Genomic DNA, 13233 nt, shown 5'->3' on the forward strand with positions numbered 1-13233 from the left:
TGACAGACACATTATTATGTGCCTGTGCGTGTGTGTGTGTGTGTGTGTGTGTGTGTGTGTGTGTGTGTGTGTGACCATGACGAACCATTACGTCTTCTTGTCAGAGGAACATGTGTTGCAGAGCGGCCTGCTGTCTGTGGATACAGCCAATCAGGGGCCACAGATAATCATCTGTCTGTGGGTGCAGCCAATCAGGGGCCACAGATAATCACTACCAACTGCCAGACAGTGCATGCATGGTGGAAAAACTACTCACATTCTTTTCTTTTTTTTTTACTTAAGTAAAATTGCTGTATCAATACTGCAATTATAGATGTACTCTGTTACAAGTAAAAGTCCCGTATTGAAAATGTACAAAAGTTGAAATACTCTTTGTGCCGAATGTCACAATTCAAAAAGTATATATTCTTTGTTGCAAATAGCCCATCTACAAGCTCGCGATGCGACGCATTGTGAGCTTGTAGATCGGCTATTTTCAAGTGGCCACAATATATACAGGCTGAAGTGTTTAGTGTGTTTTGTAACAACAATAAAAATCTACAAAGTAACTAGAAATGAAATGTTCATATAATTGTAGTGGAGTAAAAGTGCAATGTTTTCGTCCGAGATGTATAGTGGAAGCACGTAGAAGTAAAAGTATCGAAAATTGTAAATACTGGAGAAAGTAAAACAAAAAGCAATACCTCACAATTGTACTTAAGTACAGTAGGCTACTTGAGTACATGCACTTAGTTACCACACACACACACACACACACACACACACACACACACACACACACACACACACACACACACACACACACACACACACACACACACACACACACACACACACACACACACACACACACACACACACACAAGAGTGTGGCCTCTACCGTCTGCCGCCTGTGGAGATGAAGAGACGTCCCAGGTGCGCGCGGAGCCAGCTCCATGTGTCAATGACAGACCTCTGAACCTCACCGCTGCCTCTCCCGACGCCACACAGGCGGAGCAGCACAAATTACACGGTGTGGGTAGCAGCACTCGACCCCTGGTTGCCTTATGGCTGCCTGCCTGCCTCCTGGACGGCATGGATTAGGAACAGAAAGGGGAGCTTCTTGGAGTCGCAGAGCGTTGCAGTGGTGGTGGAAAGGCCAAGCAACAATAAGTATGACCTCAAGGACCATGTTGAGGTACTTATCCTTTACTTTCGCCAGCTGCAACATAAAGTGATGAACACATCATTAATGCATTTACTAATTACAAACAACCCAATAAGAAAGACTAGAAGCTCGAGCTATATAGAGCCACAGAGAAAAACAAACAAACAAAACAAAGGTGTAACGCAGAAACCTGTGACCTGTACAATGACGTTACCATAGGTGCATATATAGGCAAGTAAAAATCAGAGTCCCACCACGTCCACCACTAAACATGGCAGCTCTCGACCATGTGTTGATGGTACTATAGGGACAGAAAGGTGAGCTCGGGGTCACAGAGAGTTGAAACAAGAGAGAGATATGAAGTTGTTTTGGATCTCACCGTGTGCGTTGTTGTTTCCATTCCCACTCTGTGCTCATGCATGAACGTGAGTCATTAGACTGGAACCCACTCGCAGCAGGCCATGAGGGTGACGTACAGTACACAATCTGTAAACGTATGAAACATGAGGGTGCATTTGGTGTTAGTCATTCACAGGCACGTGCAGAGAGTTTTAGAGAGGCAGCTCACGTAAGAGGGCACTTTGACAAAACAAAAATAGCGAAAATAGCAGATCTACAAGCTCACAAAGCGTCGCGCTGCGACACGTTGAGAGCTTGTAGATCAGCTATTTTCAGGGCAAAACCCTGCACTCGTTAGCTAGCGGAGATGCGGTGTATACGACATGGATTTCGAGACGAATATGTTCAACGCCAAATACTACGTTCAAGTTCAGGAGATTAAAAATAAATAAATGAATCTCCTGAACGCTGCCTTCCGGCATGGCATGGAAAGGAGAGCAGGGCATGTGCATTTCTTTCACCATATGTTTGGAGAGGGCAGTTTGTTTTACAGACGGAGTAAAAGGGCAGGGGCTGAAGCCCCCTTTGATGTCTATGTGTCCCTGGTCATTCACATTAGCAGGACGTCCCGTCACGACGCATGCATTCCATCCTAAACAAGCCAATATGAGAGGAAACCAACAAAGGCATCCATGTGGCTAAAAGCTAAATATGTTATTTCTCAGCAAAAGAAACATTCCAGATGCTTCTTCTTCTTTATATTTTGTAATTTTCTTATTACCATGCGCACATAGACATTGGAATGTGTACATTTGAAAGGCTTAGTTTGCGGTTATCCTTTTGTTGCATGCGGGCCCTGGTTTATAGAGAAGATACTGTAAACAAATACAGTGCAAAAAAAAAAAAAGATTTTCTTTTACTTTCAGATTTAATCTGAGTTGTAAATTAGAACGGGTCAAATAAGGTTTCAAAAGTAACTCATATTTAATAATACGCGAAGCACAAAAATCTTAAAGTTTAAAAGCAGTTACCTAATGCAGTGCATAACATGTATCAACTAAACCATGAGCATGTTTTAGTTTTATGTACCTGCAAAGTGTGTTACCATGTGTTTAACACAAACAGACTATCTCCCCGTTGCTACTTAAGTACAATTTTGAGGTATTTGTACTTTACTTGAGTATTTCCAATTTCCAGTACTTTCACTTCTACTCCACTACATCTCAGAACGAAAATTTGTACTTTTACTTCACTACAATTATTTGAAAAGTTTAGTTACTTTGGCGATTACATTTTGATTAGAGTGGATCTACAAGCTCTCAATGCGTCGCAATCAGCTATTTTCAATAGATGTTCTACACCTTTTTTACTTGTGAAATTCTGCAATATGAATACTTTTAGTACTTTAAGTACATTTGGATGCTGATACTTTTGTACTTTTACTCATGAAGTACATTTTCAATTCCGTACTTTTACTTGTAACAAAGTAGCTCAAAATTGCAGTATTGGTACTTAAGTAAAACAATTGAGTACTTCTTCCACCACTGGCTTTACCCGACATTTAGGGGTAGGTTGGACCACGTCCAGAGACCCAGAGAAGAAGCTTTCGTCGCCACGGGGGAGGTGGGTAGAATTCCACCCGTCCTGTTCAGACGTGTCCACCCCCAGGGCTCAGAGCTGCAGTGTAAAAGAGTATACACAGTAAAAAACTAATCCCCCAGTGCTCAAGAGGACCGCATACGGGTCCGCTTGGTTATACATTCGCACAGTCTCTGAGTTGAACGTTTTACTGCGTGGAGGTGATGTGGACGCAGGCCAGTCGAGGCAACGCATCAGGGACGTGCAGAGAGGGGCTGAAATCTCGTAAGAGGGCACTTTTGAACAGAAATGGCTAAAACAGCAGATCTACAAGCTCACAACACGTCGCGCTGCGATGAGTTGAGAGCTTGTAGATCAACTAATTTCGGGATGCAACCCAGCACTCTGTATCTACTGGAGATGCGGTGTATACGACATGGATTTAGAAACAAATTAGTTCAACGCAAAATGGTGCGTTCAAGTTCAGGAGACTTCCAGCATAGTAAATGCTGCATTCGTAGTTCTGAAGAGGGCAGTTGTTTTACAGACGTATATATACTGTGGGCTGTAAGGGCAGGGGGTGAACCGATGAAGCCCCCTTTGATGTCTATGTGTGCACGTCCCTGCAACGCGTCATGGAAGGGCTGTGTTGTGAACATGTAGCGACAGACTATAGTGCTGATATCATCCTTAGTACCAGTTGTGATATTCAGTGATGGAAAAGAAATAAGCACTCAAATGTTTCACTTCAGTACAAACATCAATAGGGTGTAGAAACACCCTGTTACAAGTCAAAGTTCCGGGAATCTAAATTTACTCGAAATTGCACAGGTGAAAGGAGTTGGCCTCATTAGGCCCACTGGCAGAGCCTGACCAGAGTTTTTTGTGGTGGTTCTGGAGAACCGTGGGTCTGACCGACTCGATACCTGGCACTGTGGGGGTGTGGAACGCCTGTGTCGAGTGTGAAGTCGGTACTCGGTGGGTCAAACAGTTCTCGAGTTACGTGCATTACAACCGCACACACACACACACACACACACACACACACACACACACACACACACACACACACACACACACACACACACACACACACACACACACACACACACACACACACACACACACACACACACACACACACACACACACAAAGCTCACAAGTGTTGTGAGCTTTGTCACGTATGTAGAGCATGTAACAATATGTGATGGAGGTGCTTTTTGCACTGCAGGGTGTTTTTAGGTGCTTGTACACAGACTGTCTAAATTCTGGAGATTAGACGAGCGTTGTCCGGAAAACGGTTAGTCTAGTTTAAAAAATATCGATATCTCCAGGAACCTTTCCATTTACATCTTTACAGGATCCTCATCCTTACAGTCATGTAAGGATGAGGATCCTGTAAAGATGTAAATGATTTGGCTTCACCTGTACTCCTTCAACCCAGGCGTCTTCTGAACACTCCATTCATCCAGATCAACAAAAGAGACCTCGTCTGCTCCGCCAAACTCGACATGGTGCTTATCCTGTTCAGTCACAGACCTGATGGACACAAGAAAACGGTATTTAGAGTACAATCTTATCTAAATGAGGTACAGACGATCCTAATCCACCGCTTTGTAGCCGTGTCAGTTGCAATCTAACGGTCACGTATGACTCAATGCATACCGTGTGCATCTCAGAGGACAAAGCAGATTAGAGACGTGATATCCTTCACTGCCACTGGTGCTTTGTGGTATTTACCGTAGGTACGATTCTTTGGATAAAAGCTCAAATGCAATTAATTTAAAAAACAAACAAAAAAAAACCCAGAATGGACAGTATAGGAGAGCTGAGAGGGAGACGCAGACTAGAGGAGGATAGTGTTTTATATGAGGATTCAACCAAGGCCAGCTCTGGAGGCAAGTTTCTTAACCAGCTGGATGCATGTGCCCGCATAGAACTAAAAAAAATAGAAGCCTCATTGGCCTCAAATTACTTATACTGGATCTCTTGTCCACTAGTCCTTTCTTAACATTTTTGTCTAGTTTTTATTTGTTGACGAAATTGTCAGTATAGCTTAGTTTTCATTTAGTTTTCGTCAGTGGAAAAAGTCGACGAACATTTTTCGTCTTAGTTTTAGTCGACGAAATCAACACTGCACCGTGTACCATGAAGACCCTGTTGTAGTCAGTGCAGCATGCTTATTGTCCACATGGCCAGCGCGCTGACCATGAAGACCCTGTTGTAGTCAGTGCAGCATGCTTATTGTCCACATGGCCAGCGCGCTGAGGTTTGGTAATTTCTCTCCACAGTCCACATTCCTAACAAGTTCCTATGGCTGAGGACACAGCAGGGATGTGCAAACAAGAAGGTTGATGTCTGCATTAAGCCAGCGGGACCTCGTAGAGTTCAGATCCTTCTGGGAACAGCACTTCATCAATTAAGACTTGAAAGGCATTTCTAAATAGTCACAGTCTTAATTGATACAAAATGACATAGGTATAATACCCATGTATGTTTTACCACACTTGTCCTATTCTCCTCAATTGAGTACTTTTTCCACCACTGCGGCCTTGTTTATCTCCCACCAGCTCAGTGGACTTGTGGTTAGAGTGACTGTCTGCCCTAGAGACTGGGAGATCGGGGTTAGATCCCAAATCACACAAAAATGGGACCCAGTGCCTCCCTGCTTGACACTCAGCATCAAGGGTTAGATTGGGGGTAAGTCCCTGCGACATGCAAGTGTCATGTCCAGGGGGTGTACTTGCTGCCTCATGCGGCTATAGAAACAGGAGATAGGCTCCTGCCCTATGGGCGAGTCATGACTCAGCAAGGCTTACTGAATTATCTCCCATGCATTTGAATGTCTCACAGTAATACTTGGGAATGTGCAATGTCTCTCAATTAGATCGTAATCCAGTGTGTGGAACCGGTCTCAGTTCAGTTCAATCTAATGGCAAAAGTTAATTGGAACAGATCCGAACCCAGGTCTCCTGCATAGAGAGAGATATAGGTACTGGGCTCATAAGCTTCAGGCAGGGCTATGTGTCCTACCCGACAACAGGGTCTAAAATGTCTCAGAGGAAGAGCAAGGAGGACACCTCCACCCAAGTTATATTGAATAATTAACACACCCGACCACGACTTGTCAAAATGACTTTTTCATTCATTAAAATAAGTTGCAGATTGTAGTTTTAAGAGCTGTGTCAGCCTGGGCCCTGACTGACACAAAGTAATTAGAGCATAATGTCCTTGAAAATTGCAAAAGGAAAGGGCCGTAATCTGTCGTGGAACCAAAACCCACTTCAGCCCACAACTGTCAAGGTTCAAGGTTGTACTTTATTGCTACATCTTGTGTACAGGTACATAAGATTAAAACTTATTTTAGTTTTGGCTTCCTTACAGACAATGCAGCAGCATAGATAGCATGACATTCAAGACAACTAAACCACAGCAAGCTCAGCAAACAAGAATAAAGAGTGCAAGAAAGAGAAATCAAAGTGTAAACATATAGTAACATTATGTACGTGTGTACAGTACACGTATGTGCATGTTTTCCCTGTAGTAGCAAAGTTAGGTAAACGTGTAGACACCTTCACAGTAGGTTATCAATTTAGTTTGAGAAGGTGCAATTGAGGCTATGTTCCATATACAGTATACATGCAGCAACGTTTTGAGAGCACGAATGGCAGGCATCGTGTCCTGCGTGTGGAGGGGTGTGAGTGCGTGGCGTCCTGTCCCGTGTTGAGCACGTTCCGTGAAAGGAGGTGGATTGTGGGAGCAGTGTGAGACTGAATGCAAAAAAAAGGCCTTCATTGCAGGCAGAGGCATGCAGCTCTGCATGCTCATTCCATCTGGGCTGTGCATGCATGCATGCATGCATGCATGCGTGCGTGCGATTGCGTGCATATAAAGTGTGTATACTAGTCTATAGTGTGTCTACTGTCTGTGAACAATATTGGACAGAGTGTGTAGGTTTGTTCTCAGACGTGCGTGTGTGCGCGCACCTGCCGCTTTTGATGCTTGTGTGTGTGACGCTGTAGTACGATCAAGTAGGGCGTTACATTTAAGAAAGATACAGAGATAAAAGGTTTCTGCCTGACAGCAACAAATTCATATATGTTAAATTAAAGTGCATGAGATTTGCTCGGCCCTTTACTGTCCGACACAGGTTATACTGGACAGACTCCAAGACGTGAAATGTACACCATGTGTTCTCATTCATGAATCATGAAGCACTCGTTCTTCTCGTTTGATCTGAAGGCTGGCGATTGTTTAACCTCTTAAAACCGGGAAAGCATCCGTGTCATTAAAAAAAATATATATATATTTCAGTCAGACAACTCTTAATTTAGAATATATATTTATTGAGCCTAATTGAGTATAGATACAGTATATAGATTGGTGTCAGGGCTCTGTCCCAATTCATTCCCTGTAACATTAACACTTTAGTTAAGTTATAAGCCAAATAGAATTACAGGGAATGAATAAGACCCCCATGCAGGGGGATCTAGAAACGGAGCCTACAGGTGGATGCTGGGGAGGCGGTGGGATTTGCAAAACCTTCATGAGCAGCAGGTTAGCAGCAAGCGAGGCAGGGAGACAGCAGCAGCAGCAGCGACGCACGTCCGCACGGCAGGAGAGAAGCCAGGAAAGAGCAGGTAGGCAGAGAATATTAATTAGCCGCTCTGATCAGGTAAAGAGTGCATGTGACTAGTCACCTGTTCAGGTAGGAGCTCACGAGTTGTCTGCCTATAGCTACGCAGGCTTCGCATCATAATTACCGGTATATCATACTTTGGCTACCGGTATGTTTCTCTTGAACCAGCAAGTGGCAGTGTGTGGGTCTATTATTTCTATACTTGGGCTATTTAAAAAATAGCAGATGCACTAGCTTGCGCCGTGCTGTGAGCTTGTCGATCTGCTATTTTGTTTAGTTTTTTAATAATATAAAATAAAATAAAAAGATTTGTTGCAAATCTTTGAATATATTGAACTCAAATCTTTTGCTTCTGGGGGTCCCTGGAAGGAACCAAATATTTTGAGATGGGGGGGGGGGGGGGGGGGGGGGTCTGCGGCCAAATACATGCAATTTTGGTGGGTTCTTCCTTGACATGAAAAACCACTGATTTTTCCAGACAACTATTATATGATTTAGAAAACATTGGTATATAGAATCGGTCCTCAGGGCTCAACGGGTTAGACTATAATAAGTGCAGACTCTTTGTGTCATCGAACCAAAACGGTGTTACGTGAGTTTTAGCTGATTAAGCTGTGGTTTGTGTCTCTCATTACAGCATTATCAAAGCCTGTGGAACGGGGTGGGAGTCTCCAACGGGGTGAATCTGTGCAGTGTCAACGACTAACAGAACCTCGCTGTGACAGTGAACCGATGGGAAAAGATGCATGTTCAATGGAGCAGCTGCATTAAGGTGCTTCAGCACCTGAGGAGTTAGCTGGCCTATTGCAGCCAGTATACTCAACACAAGCGCATGTTAATACTCAACAACTAGCTGAGCTATTTTTCGGGCGCAACCCAGCACTCTTTAGCTAGTGGAGATACGGTGTAGGGCCTATACGACCGATATTTCCAAACAAATTTGTTCTACGCAAAATACTGTGTTCACGTTCAGGAGACATCGGGGAAAAAAAGCAATACTCCTGAATGCTGCCTTCCGGCATGGCATGGAAGGAAGGAAAGGAGTGGCATTTGCATTTCTTTCACCATCAGTAAATGCTGTATTCGTGGTCTAGGAAAGGCCAGTTGTTTTACAGACGGGGTAAAAGGGCAGGGGCTGAATCCCCTTTGATGTCTATGTGTGCACGTCCCTGTACACACAGCAACCTGTGATATTTGGTGCCACCTCCCGAAGGGTAAACCGGAGTACCGGACCCCTGTTTTGTGAACACATACATGTCCAGTAGGCCTACAGGGCAGGCTAACGCAAGAAGAAGAATACACCCAAAAACATCATCAAACGGATAAGTTCAACAAAACAACCTCCTACAACCACATTGACTACAGTATGTAAAATACAAACACGTCACAGCGTTCTGGCCACAAGTTTGGTCTTCGACGGGATTACTTCCACTCAGTTTGCGGGAAATTAAGGTAAAAACAAAAAAACAAACAAGAGAAACAGAACGATGGGGAAACTTGGATAAGATAATTCTTTTGTGCTTGTTTTCATACAGTTGTCGCTTTGAATGTTTGCAGGCAGCTTGTCTGGAGAGAATTTGTCTTGGCAGATGGAGAGAGATGACACCAAACGCATTTCTGACAACACAAGACATCTCTCCATTGGCAAGGCAACGGTGAAGAAGTTGCATCTTGGGATTGTTTTCACACGGCTGACATCTTAATTTGTGTATGCATAGTATAGCATCTTGCAGGCATATAGTTCATCTGGAGCGGTTGCTTGGCGGCAGGGGAATTGAGGCCAAACCCGCCGCCACATGTGACAATTGTTGTTGAGACAAACGAAAAATAACTTTGCGGATGAGGCGTAACCTTTTGGTACAATAACCACCAACTACAACACTGTGATTGATGTCCCAAGTACAAACGGAATGCTGCAAAGCCCCTTAAGCACTGCTCTTATAGGGCATCAATTGGTAGAAAAAAGATCCGCTTCTGAAAAATCTTCCCAGGCTCGTAATGAGCCCCATCGGAGCACAACGAAAATGAGTTAATATCAGAGTAAAACCCACAGTGTAGAGTCTAGGTGACTAATTCTGACTTCCTGTTGTCCAGGGACCAATAAGATAATTTCCTGTATTACTTAAAATAACAACTCATTGCATGTCTTGCCAATGTCTGGGTAGACCTCTGTTTTGTTGTCTTTGGAGTCAATATTATTCAGAGTTTGAGAGAAGATTTGATGTGCAATATCCTGTATATCCATAGTCTACAGGTTGTCATGAAGTATAGCGAGGAATGAAAACTATTGAAGAGAGACTATATGACTAAAACTCAAATCAAAATTTGCTGCCAAAAACACAAACAAACTGATTTCGACACTAAATATTTTACTGTGCAAACTCATACGTATAGAATAATGTGCTGTGAAAGGTGTTCAAAAGTTGTGAAGAATTCCCCTGCGTGTGTGTGTGTGTGTGTGTGTGTGTGTGTGTGTGTGTGTGTGTGTCGGGGGGCCTGCAGAGGGTCTCCCCTCTGTAGTGGGAGGCCCAGAGCTGCGGGGTGAGAGACAGGGGACATCATGTCCCCCCCCCCTCTCATGAAAAGACACCGGGAGTTGAAAAAAGGAAAGACTGTCCTACTGGAAGTATAGAGGAACTATGGTGGCATTGACAGAGCGGTCTCTCACGCACGCACGGACGCTTGTGTACATTTTAACCACTTATAGCACCCCTGCAGCACCAGTGTTGTGGGGGAAAAGCTTTCACAGAAGTTAGCAGATGTATAGAGCACTGACGAAGGTCCCATGCAGGACATGAATGCTTAGGCATTTAGTTTTAACCACACTTTTTTATGAGAATTCTAAAAAAAAGTTGTTTAACTTAACTTAACCATAAACAACTTGTCATATTGTACTATACATGTGGGGACAATGTGGCCCTCACAAGCATAGTGCACGCACGCACGCACGCACGCACGCAAAAGATGCAGGTCTCTCTCATTCACATTCAAATGATTTAATAAGGTACGGTACAATGGCACACTGGCACAGTAAATCCCCCCCGAGTCTCATAATAGACCAATGACATCCACACAGCTTTCTGGGCCATATAGGATAGAGAGACGTGACAAAGAATAGGAAAAAAGTACTCAAATGTTTTAATTAAGTAAAAGTATCAATACTGCAATGTATAGAAAGAAAATGTACTTGAGTAAAAGGGCAAAAGTATTAGTATGAAAATGTCCAACTTCACAAGTTTTCAAATGTATAAGAATCCTTTGAAAATAGCAGATCGACAAGCTCAAAATTCGTCACATTGCAGACCGGCTATTTTCTACATTGGTTGAAGTGGCAAATGTATGTTTTGTAATAATAATAATAAGCAAAATCTACAAAGTGACTCTAAAGTTTTCAAATAAATGTAGCAGAGTAAAAGTACAACATTTGGATCCGAGATGGAGTAAGTACTGAAAATTGAAATTACTCAAGTAAAGTACAAATTCCTCCTACTTGTACTTAAGTACAGTACTTCCAGCACTGCAAAGAATGGAACATACAGAACGGGGCCCCGCGCTACATGTCCAACAATGGACGACTAATTGCGTTGAGATGGACTGTTCCCGGGACTCGCGCAGCGCTATACAGCTAATGCATTGCCTCGCTAAAGCCCTCTTGAACTTGCCCTATATATATGCATGGCTCTTGCATGGCGGTGGGTATGCTAGGTATTTGCTTTGCTCTCCTCTGAATGGGAATGTGACGTGGAACCAACCGCCACATGGTCCCACAGAAACGGAACAGCATACAGAATGTGGACGCTTCCGTTCTATTGTTTACACCGCTTACACCGCTCTGTGGACAATTTGCTTTGCTCTCATCTGAACAGGAATGTGATGTGGAACCGCCACATGGCCACATAGAAACAGAACAGTATAGAATGTGGACATTTCCGATCCCGTTTCTGACACATTTTGACCTGAAGGAAAATCTGAATCCCCACCCACCCCCTTTCCCCCCCTCACTGTATATGTTTTCCCCCTTTTTACCTCCTTTATGATGATTTCCTGTTTCTTGGCTATATAGAAGTGTATATTTGTATGTCTCTACATGTGTCGTCCACTCACAGTTAACAGTTTTTGTATTGAGTTGTACTGTGAAATGTACTGTAATTCTGCAAACTGTTAATAAATACTCAAAAAAGGTGAAGATTCAATTCCTCCCCTGAGCAAGCAGGCTCCATTATCTCAATGGTAATCTCTCAAGACTCTTTTTTTGGAGATGGGTTTCCGAGATTGCAATTTAATTGACCTTATGGAATAGAATTGAATCTTGTATTAGTCAGAAATGTTAAACAGCACAGAGGCATACAGTAAGATTTTTTTAGGCTAAAATAAAGATAACAACCATCGTGGTTAGAAAGGACTTGTATCATAATTATACTATGATGTTTATTCAGCACAAAACCATTCTGCACACCAAGGCTTCCCAAACCTTTAAAAAATAAGCATTATTTCAACTGGGGACACGTCGTACCCCACTCTGACATTAAGCACTTGGAAATGGAGTTCGAGGCATGACCTTTAGTTTGGCTCGGTTCCACAGATACATTGTGGAAATAGCAGATCTACAAGCTGCACAATGCCTCGCACCGCAAGGCGTTGCGAGCTTGTAGATCGGCTCTTTCCAGTCATGTTTGCTTCTTTCTTGTATACGTAACATTAATAATAAAGGGTCTTTTAAAAGACCTTACATTTTCACTTCAGAAACGCGCAGATATAGATATCCTGCATACACTGGTTTGTCGAGTGAGAAAACAGTGTTGCACATTAAGCTAATCGTCCGAGGACCCCCCCTGGGGTCCTGAGAGACCCACAGGTTGAGAACCAGTGCATTACACCATGCAGGTCTTTGTATTGATAGTTCTAAGTCCCACGGAAAAGTAGGTGACTGTGAACAACATGGAAGTATAGGGCACTTATGTGACTGAATTCTATAGGAGACAGTGTAGGCCTCTCCTCTCTCTCTTTCCTCCTGTATGTGGGGTCCAAAAAACCCCTCTATAATTAATTACTGAATATGCGGTTTAATTAACTGAGTCTCATTGGCACTGCATGTGAGTGAGGCCCTCTTGTTCTTGCAACATGTGCACCCTGTGCACCATTAACATATCTACCACAGATTGATTAAATTGTTTAATTTTTTTTCTTCTAATAAGTGCACTGTGTGAACTGCAAGTGAACCGATTCAAAATCTCCACTTCAGCAACGAAACACACAGCTGTGTGTCTTTCTTCTTTGTTTCTCCCCTCTCTAGACCTTTATTTATCCAATCAACTCCTTCAACGACAGGAAACCGCTTTAGTAAAATGCTAATTAAAGTACCTCGAATCAACACTCTCCAGGTTCCAGGCTGGCTGGCTGTGGCCATTCAACTGTCCTTCATGCGTTTAGCAGCAGTAACAGCGGCCAGAGGAGAGAGAGCTAACAGCAGCACACTCTAGTGTTGATTTCGTCAACTAAAACTAAGACGAAAAGTGTTCGTCGACTATA

The sequence above is a fragment of the Protomyctophum bolini genome, assembly GCF_963924005.1.
Source record: "Protomyctophum bolini genome assembly, chromosome: 24".
Taxonomy (NCBI): domain Eukaryota; kingdom Metazoa; phylum Chordata; class Actinopteri; order Myctophiformes; family Myctophidae; genus Protomyctophum; species Protomyctophum bolini.